The sequence below is a fragment of the Ptychodera flava genome, chromosome 7 (assembly GCF_041260155.1).
Source record: "Ptychodera flava strain L36383 chromosome 7, AS_Pfla_20210202, whole genome shotgun sequence".
Classification (NCBI taxonomy): Eukaryota; Metazoa; Hemichordata; class Enteropneusta; family Ptychoderidae; genus Ptychodera; species Ptychodera flava.
This window is the reverse complement of record NC_091934.1, coordinates 26,730,108-26,746,625: the sequence shown is the minus strand read 5'-3', so window position 1 is coordinate 26,746,625 and position 16,518 is coordinate 26,730,108.

Here is a 16,518-nt window from a genome sequence, read left to right as displayed (position 1 = left end):
ATTGAAGAAATATTGTAGTTCGGCCGCGCTCAACCAGGTTGCTCCAGAAGTAAGGATGTCACAACAAGGTCTAGGCGAAAAGATAACGAATCAGTTGTATAAAACACGGTTTTAGTTGGATATCGTATCTGTTTCAATTTCTGAACAAGCTTTGGAATTAGCCTGGTATAGCCTAATAACTATCAACCTGTAGGCACACCCCCTATGACGGGAAAAGCGAAATATAAGCACTTTTTTTATGCAATTCATCATCATCGGGTCACGGTCGCGATTTCACATGCGGAACTGAGCTTGGTGTTCACCACAACTTGATGTGGGATTTGATGGAGCTTGGAGGTACCGGTGTATGAGTTAGGTAGTCAGAATAACAATTAATCACAAAAGATTTATGCATCAAAATGTAAAGATTAATGTGACTGAACTATCTTATGATTTGTTGCTGATTGACGTTGGGGCAAGGCGGCGAAAGTCCAAGGCCAAAAGAAGAAGTACGCAGTCGAATCACATATTTTGTAAGAAATAACCACCGGTTTCCATAGGTACTGTGCTCAATCCGGCCCTGACTTATGCTCCCGTCCTGTTTCCAAGAATAAGTTTTCGAGCTGCGTTGCTAAGCAATGTCGCTAAACAACCTTGACTCACGTCCGAGCCGATTTTTGATGTCGTTGATGCCCCTGGTGAATGTTAATGAGAGTGTATTGGCAATATTCGAAAACACACCGGTACAAAATTAATGCAGCTCTCCTATAGTTTTGTGTCAATTAATCAATTTTCGTCGCAAGTCACATCAATTTTAACAAAGTTGAACTCACAAGAGAGTGTCGTCTGCTGACTGCACATATTTGTCATAAAAAATGAGCGACATTTGCGATGGCAACCCTAACAAATCGAAACGAGAGCATTTTGCTAAATATTATGATCTTAGTTGTCCGCGGATTATAGGATTATAAAGTTGTTATAAAACGTGCCTGTCTATAGAATTCTTTGGAAGTCTTGATCGCTTACGTACAATGATTCATAATAAACTGGACAAGTAGAATTCGGACGTCCGTCAATTCTAAATCTCTCACGCAGGATTTTTTTACTTAATCAGGCAGTCTGGTATAGACCATCTTGTAAAACGCTCCATCTCTATATACTCGCTAACTCTTTGCAATTGGAATTCTATGCCTGGGAAAACAATACGAAAAGTCCAGACATGTCGCCATACGGTATATTTTCTATACACTTCGGGGGAAGAACAAAATATAAAAAGCTTCATACTTCATAATTGATTTTATTGGTAATATAAACAGATGAAAGCCGATGTACATCAGCTCTCCTCAACTTTATTACATTTTGACTGTATTTTGGATAGTGTGCGGTTGTTGGTGTACTCTTTACATGTAGCTACCGCGAGACACATCTGACTGCGTTTCCGCTGTATATCGTAAATGTTCTTGTTCTGTACAAGTTTACGAGCATTTTCTCTCGCCAGTCGTTAATAACCCTTCCAAACGCCAATCATGTGATTTTACCCACCCAACTAACAAACAAAATCTGCCACACATCCAGTTAAAATATTGTTTCACTGCCCTTAAAATATCCACTGCCATTAAAAAAATAAAACGATTCCCCTGCCCCTTTTCGATGAACAGCTCCGTTGACTACCTGTACCTGAAAATTTAGCGTTCTTTCAACTGTCACTATGGGTCTGGTCAGTTTCTTCGGCCTGGGGGATCCCAGGCCATGGAATTTTACCCGAATAACCGCCGTCACCCCACAAAATGGAGTGGCCATGAAATTAACAAATCACACAAATTGCGTAACTTCTCACCCGTAGGATGGGACCGTTAGAGACTAGTGACAACTGCTTCTGAGAATTAGTCTTTGACTGTTGTGAAGATTTTGCGGTCATGTAACGTCTCTCGTCTTACCAATCAGATATTGTTCATTTATATGTTTATCATCAAGGGGAGGCGTTAGAATCTAGTTTCGCCTTACAGAAGTTTAGCTATGTTTTGTTGATCCTTTGACAAAAATGCTATCGGCGCGTGCCATGGGACCGCAAAGTCATGCAAACACGTGCTTTGATGCAAATACTGTATTGCTGATGCGTCAGTTTTCGGTGCGGAGCTAAATCGTGGCGATCAACAGTGCTCAGTGAACGATGGCTTGAAGCAGGGGACCTGGGCGATCTTCACCGCTCCTAAAATTAAAGGCTGTTTTTTTTTCAGTGAAAACCGACTGTTTTGGAGAATGCCCGAAATGTCACCACCATTATCGTTTCACCTCTTTGACACTGATAGTACTCGCACCATACACCATAGGCGAAAGAAATCAGTCCCTGGGGTAGGGAGGGAGGTTTTTTGTGCAACGGTTTACCTTATTTTATTTTATTAATTTTGACTGTGATATTTCAAATAAAGTTCAACTCCAAACTGTCTGACTGCTTTCTTGATCATCGAAATATTTATTTGAAATACCACAGTCAAAATTAATAAAATTACTTTTATTAATTTTACCACAGTCAAAATTAATAAAATTACTTTTATTAATTTTGACTGTGGTATTTCAAATAAAGATTTCGACTCCACACCGTCTGACTGTTTTATATATTACCCGACAAGTCCTTATCTCCTCTCCAACGTGTGTATACACCATTGTAATTGCTCCGAAAACATTGCCAACTTGCTAATCCGTTGTCGGTATCAGCGGATTAAGTGATTGAGTCAACACCACAGCCGCCCCACACATGTGGGACGGATGTGGTGTTGACTTAATAAGCCAATCCGCTGATACGCTGATACAAGTTGGCAATGTTTGCGCAGCAATTAGAGTGGTATGTGCACTGGTTGAAGAGGAGATAAGGACGTTGGAAACACAGTCAGACAGTTTGGATTCGAAAGCTTTATTTGAAATATCACAGTCAAAATTAATAAAATCAAATAAGGTAAACCGTTGCACAAAAAACCTCCCACCCCGGGGACTTTCATCTGCCCCCTGTGCATACACAATGAACCATTAATTACAACACCGTCCCTCCACCCAGGTGGGTGGAGGGACGGTGATTACAACATCGCTTCAACCCGTGAAAACGACAGGTTGAAATCTCATTTCACATGCATATGTGCAAATCCAAAGCCAAGACGGCTTCATTTAGATGCAAATGAACGAAGGGTGCAGTTGCTAATCATAATATCAAACAAAGGACAGCCGACTTCTAAGAATACCTAACATTAAACTATTTCCCCATCGATCTGCGTATCATAATATGAAACAAGTTCTCTGGGAAGGAAATCAATTCTATAATTTTAGCGTAGCATTGCGGTGTTTTTGTCCAACAGTAAAATCATATACAGAAACAAAGCCTGTGGTTAAAAATGAGCTTACGCGGACCACGGTCCCTGGGTGGAGGGACTGTGCACGGACAAGTACAATGAGACATACACTGATTTTCTTGATTTCGTTAATGCTTTCCTCTGACTAATTTTTCTTTGATTTTTTTCCTTCTGAGTCCACCAGTAGAATTGAAAGCCATCTAGTCGATCGACACCCGTGACACACTTGTCAGATGTTATCTTCGATACCTCTGATGTCCGATGCAACATTCTCTTCGACAAGCTTGCTTGACTTATTCTACCTGCAACTTAAAACTTATAGTGATTTTGTAGCTCATTCTTTACTATTTTGCGTAGTATTTGATAGCCGGTACGTTCTCTCGATACCTCGACACACTTGTCCGACAACCTCTCAAATGGGTTATTTCTCCGGGGAATATATTGGCTATGAAATGCGGACCTGTGAACTTTTATCTCATTTTTGTACTAAATTGAACTGACTTGGCTTCAATGTTTGTCGGCTGAAATATTTTTTCATGATTGTTTAGAGAGTTTACTGGCGCAATGGTAATTGACACGTTTTGTACAAAGAAAACACCGTTTGAAGGACTTCCTCTGCGGGAAAAGCGTGCCCGTTTCACACGATCTACATTTGTTCACCGTCCCTCCACCCACGGAGGGACGGTGATTTGTTGCATAATTGTTCATGTCAGTGGCTTTTCTGCATTTGGAAAAAAAGTTATGTTTCTATCATTTGTCTTTCACTCGTAGTTCTGACGTCGCGAAGGTCGGACGAATTCTGATCGCATCGTTTAGATGTCAAAGGAAAGTTTCACAAACGGCGATTTTCAGAAATTCTCTCGGATATTTGAGGAAGCCATTAGGCCGATTACCTCACAGCCATGATATAGCTGAATGATCTGGGCCTGACCTACACTTTGACAACTGTAATTACCACGATAAAAATTTGCGTTAAAAGACTGATAGCTTGTGGAATAAAAGGGTTTGCGTAGCGCTGGCTACCGGTGGCCTACCGGTGGCCTCCAGCCAGTCGTTTCAGCCCATGTCGTTACGATCTCAATTTCCGGCCGCAAGTCACATCGGCATCGTGACCTAAGTGTTTCGTTTCAGCATCCCTGTTTCGATTATTTGTTTTGTTTTGTTTTTCTTGTTGTTTTTTTTTTTTTTTGGGGGGGGGGGGCAAACTTATCAGTCATTGACTGACTAGTCGTATTCGTAAGCTTGATTGACCTTTGCCTTCTTATCTTTACTTTCACGTGCATTTTGTTTTTTCTCCAACGGATCCGCCTTCAAGCTTTTGATTTATCAGCGGCTAGTGCTATCGATAAACTTGTGTCACAGAATTGAAAATGATGTGAAGATATTACTGTGTTTTACCATGTTCCCTGTAAGATAGAACATGCTAATGTTGACACTATACATTTTAGAGCTTTACTTTGTTACAACTTTAATCTTAGGCTTTCGTGCCGAAACGACTTACGTTAGAAAACAGAGAGGCCGACACGAAACTGCTTGCGGTCGGAATTTACGACTTTATGCCGAAACATCTAGAAATTTAACCCGGAAATAAATGTTAAAATACGTGCCAGGAGGGACCGTGGCCAGTATCATGGCGTTTCCAGTCAGTGGACTTTTTCAGGAATTCCCAGTTTTCACTGAAGCGCCATTATAAATTGACGAAAGTCCATCATGTGTTTTATGATAATTGCTCATTGCATCTGTCTTTGAGGTTGCGGTATTTTGTAAGTATATCATAGTTCCCAGCGATATAAACATGATAGTGCTGGTTTGCTCACAGTGGCAAGAAAATTCATATCATGCAATTGCAGATTCCATCGCGAAACATGAGGTGTCAAGAGGTTAGAACTACATTTACACATAAGTACCAGATACACCTCCATGCTCTATTGTATTTCACATTCAGAACAGGCGTGATCGGCGTTTGCGAAGAACGCTTTGCGTTAATTGTTCATGTAGTTATGTGTTTAGGGACTGTCGTTGTACATATGATTGTCAAATTGATAAATTGATATATAAATTAGCGACATTTCCTATAGTATATTTTTCTTTGGCAGCTATTCTATTCATTCAAGGAGATTTTCAGGGGGATAATTCACTTCACTCATGGAAACACGGTCCCTTGATCGTTCGAAACGTCAGTCGTACCGGCTTACTGTCACTCACAACTTTTTATCCTGTTCGTCCTGTAAAACATCGGAACATCGTTCCGTCGCAACTTACTGAAACCACGGTATTTAGCGGTTCACTGACCTTCAAAAACAGGAACAATTGTTTTCGAAAGTTTGCGTAATATGCCTTTTTTTTCTATAACACGACCCTAACTTACACTAAACTTTTTTTCGCATTTCAAAAATTACTAGTGAACTTTCTTAATTTTATAGTTTTTTGTGCGTCGATATTGACCAGCCAGCGTTTTTGAATGTAAGTTTCGGGAAACTTATTTTAGGCTCAAATCAAAAGTAGCACGTGCGCACCTAAGGACCTCAGTAGGTAACGACATCGTCCAATTACTGATCAACGTCCAGCCAGAATTATTGCCACTTCGATCCTGATCATTCTGACCGCCAAGCTGTTTGTGTGAGCAGTCAATCCATGGCTAATTACAAATCAAATCAGAGTGGGTTGAAATGATTCAAAGTTAAGTACATGTATAGTTATGAGGTAAAGAAGGCGCTAGGCGATAATGCGTGCTGGTAGACACTAATGAATGCCATGCTACCGTGCCTCGGAGTGAGAGTTAACACGTTCTTGAACGTACTACATGTAGTACCTAGAATTAGCTTCGCCTTAAAACGTGCGTTAACATGAAGAAAAGGAGTGAAATGAGAATTTCCCTTGTTGGAAGTGATTAAAAAGGGGAATCAATGTGGCCGCGGCAAAACTAGACGTCGAATAACTCCTGTCGAAATGGTCCGGGTGTCCAAGTGAAGCTGGCTACCGTCAGACTTTAGTTACTGGGAAGACTACATATTTACTGGGAGACATTCTGTGCTAAAATTGACCGAGGCTGCTCCACTATTAATGTTCCTTTATATACCAGAACTAAAGAGAGTGGTCATAGTATTAGTAAGGCACGCAACCGAAGCGATTCATACTTCCTGTGTGTTACCCGAGCGCGTTGCTTATGTAATCACAACGGACAGTGGTGACAATTGCCCCGTCTGTCCACTGACGCCACTCGCTAGCAACTTCGACATAGTTGAGTAACCCTGCTCGAAACCATATTTCTATCCAGTTTTAGCTCCGTAAACCACAAAAGTGCATGTTAAAGACAACGTAGATCACTATGTTAGCACTATAGTTGAAAATTGCAACGAATCACCCTGCTGAAAGCTGCATTTGGACGTATTTGTAGATTCGACGTACACGGCCTGTAACAGCTTAAGTGTGAGATTTAGGATGTGTAAGTTTCTGCCGGTCACACCCTAGGAAATATAAGCTGGCTTAATCGACGGGACAGGAAGTGGATAAGGCGCGTTTACGTTAGCTTATAAAATCGTAAACGCCCGATTTCATACAGTGGTTACATCGTGCACTTTGTGTGATTCCGCGGGGGTCGAGACGAGACATATAATGTTACATGCACTTCACCGCTCGTAAAAATGAAGTAATGTATTCGTTCATAACAAATAAGTTGATACGTCCTCAGAGTTATGGTGTGATAGATATTCTTTCCAAAAGTGGGACTATAAAATACAAGGGTGCTCCAACGATGCAGACCAAGAAGTTCAAAATAATAATGACTCCTGTGACTGCGACGAAAGTTTACACCAGATGCAATGAGTAATGTCAGCATACATCTCACGTTGAATCGGGCAACAAAGTCTGCACAACTTGCCATTCACAGTTGCATCACTTCTCGGGTATATCCAATTATCTACACCACATCTACCCAGATGATTTAGAAATAAAAGAAACAACTGAAAGTGTGGACTCGGCTTCATACCTAGACGTATTGTTTGAAATTAGACAAAATACACTATATACTAAGCTGTATGACAAAAGAGACGATTTCAATTTTGAAATCATAAACTTTCCCTTTTTGTCGAGCAATATATCATCATCTCCAGCTTATGGTGTGTATATTTCACAACTCCTTAGATACAGTAGAGCATGCAATTCATATGAAGACTTTCGAGTTAGACACAGCCTATTAGCTCAAAAGTTAGTGAGGCAAGGATTCTCAGAAAGTAGATTAGTGAAATAATTTAAGAAGTTCTACGGTAGATACGGAGATGTTGTATCAAAATATGACCTGTCTGTTTCTCGAATGATGAGTGACAGCATACCAAATTTGACTCACAAAAGTATTTTGGTGAATTCACCAAATAACAATTGATTTGTCGCTTTGAGTCAATCTTGACGGGTGCGGCTAGCTGGCAAGGTACACTTACCCATTCCGGACACCTAGTACCACCACTATTTTGTGGTTCAAGATGACCCCATTGCCTTTGTCATTTTCGATATGTTCCTTGGACTGGTAAAATTCTTAGTTACCTTGAATGATAACGATTATTGGACCTGATTTGATGTCTATTCTCGGGATTTCAAACTGCACGTTTTTAGTGCAGTAAACGTCCAAGCTATTCATTAAAATAGCACACGTGACCCACTGTACCAACCTTTTCTCGCGTCAGAAAAAAAACAGTGAAGTCAGCGATTTTCTCTGAATAAAATTTTTATTAAAACTAATCACTAAATTAAGTGATAAAGTTCAAACTGTAAAGTTTACAGCCTACTTATCTCCGCTGGGGACGGCACAAGACTCTAGAGTTTAGTCAGACAGACTGATGAGTGCGAAGTCCTTTGGCTTGCAGGCTAGAGGTTGGTCAGCGCAAAGCCCACAAAATAAATCAAGGTGTGTTAGTGTGAAGGTCTTGAAGTAACACAGTGACGTGATCCCGAAAAAGTCTTGAAATTAACTCTGCTGAAGTGAACCAGCAGTCTGCTGAAATAATTTTTTACAGAAAAAAAAGGCTCTGATCAATATAAACTAATATTTCTATCTACCAGCTTGCGATACCCGCCAAAAAAAGTTTCATTGTGGAGACTAGTCTTTCTCTGGTGTAACCTTGATTTAAAAGTTTGTAAGAGGGATGGCAATGGTTACATTTAACAGTACAGGTGCGCACGGAACTCTCCCGTCCACCCCACCTGTAATTACTGAAGGCTCCCTCATGAAGCCTGAAGAGGCTATTGTTGTTGCATCATACCACATGTCTTTTTTACTGAATGCTTTGAGGAACAGGAGAGGGTCACTTATTTTCATGCACGCATAAGGGTGAGGCTCACTAATTTTTGTGCCAGAACTTTTGAAGGGTCACTTTTTTGATGCAGGAGTTTTCGAAAAACACCGTCCCCCGTAATTTCTGTCCAGTCCATAAATGTACTGAAAACCTTGTGAACTATCGTCGCTCTCGAAGAATAAAATGACATTTCTTCTGTTACGTCTTGAGTCCGGAGTATTGGCATTGCTGAATGACGAACGAACGCTCTTAATCGCTCCCTTGGCTTGACTCGTTGACTGCCACGGCAGCGCTGATCCTGATGTTGAACGTGAAACCGTCAATGTTTCCAAAAAACATCCCTGCTGATGAGGGGATGAATGGTACTTGTCTTGGTATCTTCTATGCTTATCATGTTGTTTTATGAACATCGACAGAGGCTCTTTTGTTGAGATAGACAACACAACATGTCGGCAACATAGCACATTAGCAGCGTCACGTATTTTAGTCAGTCGTGAAGAACCTAAACGATTCATCGCAAAAAGACGACGAAAACACACAATATCAAAGAAATTATAGTATCGACGGCATTTTGTACTTTGCATATCAATTTAACACCCCATGCTTCCTTTTGCTTCATTACCCTCCATTTTTGCGTTAAAGGAATTTCAAAATCAGCACTAAACAGTTGATTTTGTTTGTTTATGTTGAAAGTAGTCCTGGTCCCATATCCATTACATGTGGAATGTTGATTCATCGTAGTTATATACCTACAGTGTGACGTCATGCTATAGGAATAAATGGGTCTATGTATGTGACAATAATATGAATGGCATAGGGCTATGGTATTTTACCAAGATAAACAGAATGAGGTTTGTCATAATCCAGTGAGGATACAGATACCATAGACGCGCAAAATATATATTTACTTTGTGGGGTATGCAACGCGAAATTTCAAAACAACTTTCACTAAATCAAGCGCTACACATTGTACATGTATATTTCACCTATAGTTCGTCAAGAATTGAAATAATGCTACTGATAACCAAGCGAATTGAAAGATAGATAGTTAAATTTACCACATCGTCTATTATTAGTGTCTGTTTGTTTACATGGCAGAAAATAGAGTGAAAACTAAATGTTGTCTCATGTGTTTTGACAGAAAAAACAACTTAGTCACTCCTGAATTTTCAGCTTCTGCTCCTTACAGTTTTCTTCTCCAAGTTTGGTTTTGTTACTAAGCTCTTACCAAACATCAAACTTAAACGCTGTGTCCCAAGCTTTTGCTCGAAGGCCGTGAGACAGCAACGTTAACTTAAATAGCACGGGCAGGTGCATGGATTCTTTGTAAACCGCTGCAATGACAGCTAAACTTTAAGCGCTGGCGTGAAGGTTGCCCTCTAGCGACGATGCTTATTGTAGCGTTCGTTCGAGAATCTCATCCTGAAACTTTTGCTCCGAAGAAAGGACTTCCTTACATACAAGTGTAGAAAATTAAATACCTAAAATTAGGCGATTCTTAAGCTTTGTATCTCTAAAGTGATGAATTTAAATTTAAACACATATAATAAACGAACTACTACTGATTTTCACACATTATGTTTGAACTGCACGATTGCACATTGAGCCAGAAATAGAAAAAAATGTTTATCAAAATTACTGCTTTGGGTTAGAGTTTTTTCTGAAACTGAATTTTGAAACAATTATTGACTTTTGTAAAAGATGAGTTTATGTATATTTAAGTAACTAAAATATAGTTTTAAAGTCTCTCACAATTATAAGTATATTTAAATGGAACTTTATTGGTGGAGTTCATTTTAATCAAAATTCATAAAAACTGCGGCAAAACTAGATTTTAATAATGAATAATAACTTTAATGACAATAACTCATTGTTGTAACGACATATCAACAAAAATGTAAAATGTATCAAAGTCTTTTTATGCATCACGCTCTTTACCGTCAGCTGATGTGAAAGAAAAAAAATCACAGCACTTATTAATATACATGCACATTAAAAACAACGTTTGAGAAAACTTGAGAATTCAACATATCGTTAGGTCTCAGATGCATGCATTTTATATTGAAAGGAACTCTTTGGTTGTCTCTTTACTCATTTTATTATGGATAAACATGCATGATATATGTACAGGCATCTGTCACGGTAGCAGATATCTCCTTATAAAACGAAGGATTATTCTCTATCTCAAAACATTCTTGCATATAAGCTGTTCTGCGGAATCTCTTTCTTAATATGAACATGCTCTCATTGTCTATGATAGGATTTTATCTACCAAACACTGCAGATCGAACTCCAAATAGACTAATGCCTGGGATTAAACTCAGCCTGCTTACTCTACAGCATTGTCCTCTAGACTATCGTATGCTCTAATTGTTACTGTACTGATCTAAGCACAGGCCTAAATCCCTGAGCACTGGACAGTCAGGTCTTCAGCCTGGCCAGTTAGTTATACAGTGTTGTCTTCTGGATCACATAATCTCATACATGTAATTGTTACTACACTCATCAAAGCACAAGCATAATCATAGAGGTACAATTTTTGTACCACAACGACTGGTAGACTCGTTCAGTGACCTCGAGCACAAGCCGGACTGGCACAAGTCCAAGTACTGAGCTGGATAATATAACTTACAGGTGATTTTTTCATGCAGTGACGACGAGCAGAAGCCGAGCTGGAACAAGTCAATTATTGTGCTCGAGGATAACTCGCATGTTATTTTTTGAAATACTTGAATGACTACAACTTAAGTGAGCGATAGAAGATTGTCAATTGAATGCTTCCCTAACCAATAACTGAACTAAACGACGATAATATTAAATGAGAACATTGTAAACAAAGTTGTCATGCGACGATATCGCCTGGAAGGTTTAAAGTTTCATTTGTCTGCATTTCAAACAAGATCTTACTGTCAAATGACCTCCAACAAGAGCGATACTTACAAAATCTATTCCTTAACACAAATGGTACGAAATTACGATTATTTTTCAAGACAAGGCCGTGAGACGGAAATGTTAACTTCGGAAAGCAGCTTTTCAGGTCACTCAACTTTCTCTTGACAATGCAATCAACTGTCTTTAGCGATGTCAATTTTTATTGGTCACCTTTTCATTATTAAGGAGGGGATGCTGCATGCATGGTCGCATTTGATGAGAGACCGTTTTTCTTAAAATTACATCCTTGATCCGACAAAATGCTCGATCTCAAACTTACTGGGCAAAACTAAACGAAAATTTGGAGAGCTGCACTTACCTGAACCGTTGCCCAGTCAGTCTGATGTTGCTCTGAAGGGCACACCAGGACCCCCTGGCAACGATGGAACTTGGCATAAGCATGCTTGGCAACAATGAAAAAACGGATATCTGCGTCCGCACTGGTACTGGCTCTTGGAATGTCCAAATTCAACTAATCAGTAAGAAACTAGTCCAGGCATGTCTTAGTAAAGGCTCTTGACATAAATAATCAGAATGCTAGATATGAACCAGAAATGCCACTGTGTTCAGTACAGAAGAGACTACTGTAATTAGATATTGATACTGCTAAATGCCTTTCTGACTGTTAAATCTTTTTATATGATAAACAACTGCGGCAAGTGTCATCAGATTTAGTGCAGTAATTCAGGATATAGATTTTTAATTACTAACATCTTTCCCAGTTAGAGACCCGACTTTACTACAGAAAACAATGTTTTTGGTCCACCATAATGGTGAAAACGTAGAACCAATCTGTGCTGCAACCCTAATTACAAAAAGGTCATTAAATAAGTCAATTAGTAAATAATCGACAGGATGTTGCTAAACCATTTTGCATCCTATTATAACACTGACAGATTATCACCTGTACCACGTTTCAAAAAATGTGATGCAGTACTTCTGGACATTCACTCTAAAAGTACAAATTCACTATGTATGCAAATTAACAATTCATTTCAACGATACTGCTAATATCATTGCATTCAATTACAGTACTGTGAGCATAACATATGTACCAAGTTTCATGATCTGTAATGACCCATTTCTTGTCATATCAGCCTAATTACGAAATTTATTAAGTATACAAATCAGCAATTAATTGACATGATAATGCTACAAATCTTTGTACTCCATTACACCAGTGGAAAATCAACATCTGTAACATGTTTTGACATATCAACCTAATTAGGAAAGTTCATTTAGTATGCAAATTAAAAATTTATTAGCATGTCACTGAAAAATGTTTTTATTCACCGTTAAAGCGATGTTACTTCAATAACTGTACTACTATTCATGAAATTTGATGAAGTATTTCTTTACATGTCATTTTAATTATGAAAATTTATTAAATATACAAATCAACTATCAATTGACACCATATTGCTAAATGTTTGAATGTTATTACAACATTGTGAGCTCAAATTCTGCAAGTTTCATCAAATTTGTTGCAACATTTCTTGACTTATCACACTACTTATTTAAGTTCATCAAGCATGCAAATTAACAATTTTATTTGGCATGATAGTGCTCTATGTTATCACACATTTCAGTACCGAGTTCTCAACATCTGTACCATGCTTCATTACATTTGATGCAGTATTTCTTGACACAGTACACTAATTTGGGAAGTTAATTAAATATTCAAATTAGCAACTAATTAACATGATACTGCTAATGTCTTTCTTCACTATTATAGGACGGTGTGCTAAAATCTGTAGCAAGTTTAGTCGAATTCTATAATATTTATAGACATATCACCCTAATTACAAAAAATCATCAGATATGTGCAAGTTAGAAATTAATTGACATAATACAAAGATATGTCAATGTGTGCTTTGGAAATCTGCGTGATGAACATCAGTACAGTTTCATCAGATTTGATGCAGTCTCTCAAGAAATGGAGCTCTTTTTCGAAAAGCGCTAATTATGTAAATTAGAGCTAATTATGCATGTCATATTTGTCACACAATAGCCATGCATTTGTATGACTGTATATATTATCCTTGTACCAATTTAAAAGAAATCAGCCAAGGCAGCCTTTGATATCTGCGTAAACGTACGTAAACACAGACCCACGGAATCCAATGTATACGTGCCCCAAGGACTTCGACCGTCGGGATTAAAACAGATGACTGTTTTTCATTTTCGTTGAACCTTCAACAATAACCAAGTGATCATGTCTACCTGCAATAATAGCGCTGACTGCTAACAAGCAAGTGTGAATAGACGGTTGACATCATCTGAATTTTCGTCGAGGGTCTAATGACGAGCTGATGAACATCTTTGGACATGACCACAAACAGCAAAACACTACTAACAAATTTCCGACGACGATGCCTACATTAAACGATAAGATGTTCGTACAGTCAGGTATACACTTGCGCATTAAAGACTGTAAAGGTATACACATGCGCACAACTTGCCCACTAATCCGCCAGAAATGTGTCTGGGCAGCCCTGACGAAATCGTGGAGGGGCATCTAACCACTAACATCATAAAACGACAAGTTTCGAATTTATGGTAAGCCGCCTGCGTTCACTAAATTTTCTGTAATGCGTCAGTAATCTTGTTTGAAATAAATAATTCGCTACATCTTCAGGGAATAAGGCTAAATCAAACACATAACTTCATATTTGTGAGTGTCAAAATTCCTATCGTAGGCCTACAAGCCTGGTAAATGATTTCTGTTCAAAATTGCAGGGCGATTCGCTATCCGTGTCCTTTGAAAGCAGCGTGGTTACCACACAGGGCGTGTGCTAGGGATGCGTGCTCGGCAACAGCTGGGTTGCTACCCCTGTATTAAACACAGGCTTCAAAATTTATTTTTCACAATTTAATACAATTTAAATCAGTTATGTGGGGCAGATAGGCAGCTAGCAATGGCAAACGTGAATTAATCGTTTCATGAAATTACAGATCGTCAACAAAGGTTTCACTGAACATCAATCCCTGCACACCCCATCCCCGCGTAAAGTAGAAAGTTATGCTAACATGCAACCGGAAAAGACAGAGTTATAAGCTGTTTTGACTCTCCCATTTTTGTGCCACGATACTTGCTTAATAAACGCCCATATTAATCGAATGCTAACACTCATAAAACAACTCATGTAGACTATGCTCTTTTCGTCAGCTGCTTTGTCCTGGCTACCTAGGTCCCTGACAGTGTCAGAGCTTTGCTGTCCAATTTATTGTTACGTTATCTTTCGATTTGTTTGATTATGTGCTATTCTTAGCCCAAATATATTCACTTCAATAGCCCCCTCCTCGATCTTTAACCCTGTTTCGTCGTCTAGAATAGTGTTTGACCTTTATTTGTACTGTGATGAGTTTTGCTACCATCATAGCACTGACAAGCGACGGGCAATGTGTGAATAATCGCTTGAGCCATGAGCATATACTACACTGTAAAGTTAAGTGTTAAAGGATAGAACACCAATTAAACGCCTTTTTGTAACACTTTTTGAACGCCTCTAGACGTTCAGGAATTTAACACTACGTGTTCAACCAACGTTCAATTTTTGAACATACGTGTGCAGATTTTGAACGCTACGTGTTCATCAGACATTATATTGAACACCATGGTGTTCCATATTTGAACACACGTTGCACGGGAAATGTGTTCAAAAAATTGAACGCTTTTACGCGTTCAAAGGGCTGTAACACTTTTTGAACGCATGGACGCCGTTCAACGATAAGTGTGTTAAAGGCTAGAACACATGATGCGCGCTTGTTGAACACCTTTAATTTTGGGCGTTCACGGGGTGTCCAAGCCTTGAAATAACATTACAGACCATTGATATCCAGTAAAATTATTTTATTCTAAAATTACACGAAACATTTCTAGAGCAAATACAATAATTTACTGTAAAATGGGCAAATAAACATTGCAACTTTGTATGTAAAGTTTGTCAGAGGAAAAAACCAATAGTGTTAACACCTTCCTATCAAAAACATAAGCAATAAAAATCACCATATTGTGGATGACGTTTTATGTTCATACTTGTTTAAAATGTACAAAAATCATCTGAAAAAGCTCAAAATTTGGCACACTTATTGTGTTGAAAAGACGTATATGTATGAAATGCATACTCCATTTTTGTAAGATGGTTTCTTAAAGACATTTCCTCTTGTATAGACAATTGTAAATTTTGAAGAAAAAAGAAGTTAGTCAAGGCTCCTCTAGTGCACATGGTATATAGTTGTCAACACTAAAGTAAACACAACATGCCAAGTTGTCAAAGTGTCACAGTAAGGTACAACATGCAGAAAGTGGGGAAAGTGGGTCCTTGGCAGGGTAAAACCTATTTCCTTGTCCAAAAAAGTCCTTCATAAAGAAAAAGGTTTGTTTGTTTGTAATAACTTTAAATAAACCCTGAATTAAATGGGTAACATTTCAAAAATATACTTCTCAGAAATTTAAAACATATTCATAAAGACTTTTCAAATTCTGGTGTACCCTGCTATTAATTTTTATACAATTTTTTTACCAAAAATGGTAAAAATCACCCTTAAAATGAAAAAAAAGTACATTTCATCATAACTTGAATATATCACATTCCGGTAATCCCTAATGTCTTAAAAATGTATGAAATGTCTTTAATGTCCTAAAAATACAAAGTTGCAAATTTCTGCATAATTTGAACAATCTGAAAAAGACTATCAGTAGAGATCTATGTCCTAAATATCAAAGCTGTTCGATTAGCAGTTTTGAAATAGATTTTTTGAAGATTTTTGACCAAAAAATGACAAAAATTGCCATGAAATATTAAAATTTGAATATTTCATCACAACTAGCACAAATTTGACTAAGGCCATTAGGGACATGTTTACCAAATATTGAAGACGGCAGTAAAAGAGAAGAAGATTTTTGCCAAAGAATAGCAAAATTAGCCTCAAATACATAAATTTGCATATTTTATCATACTTTGAACATATCTGAT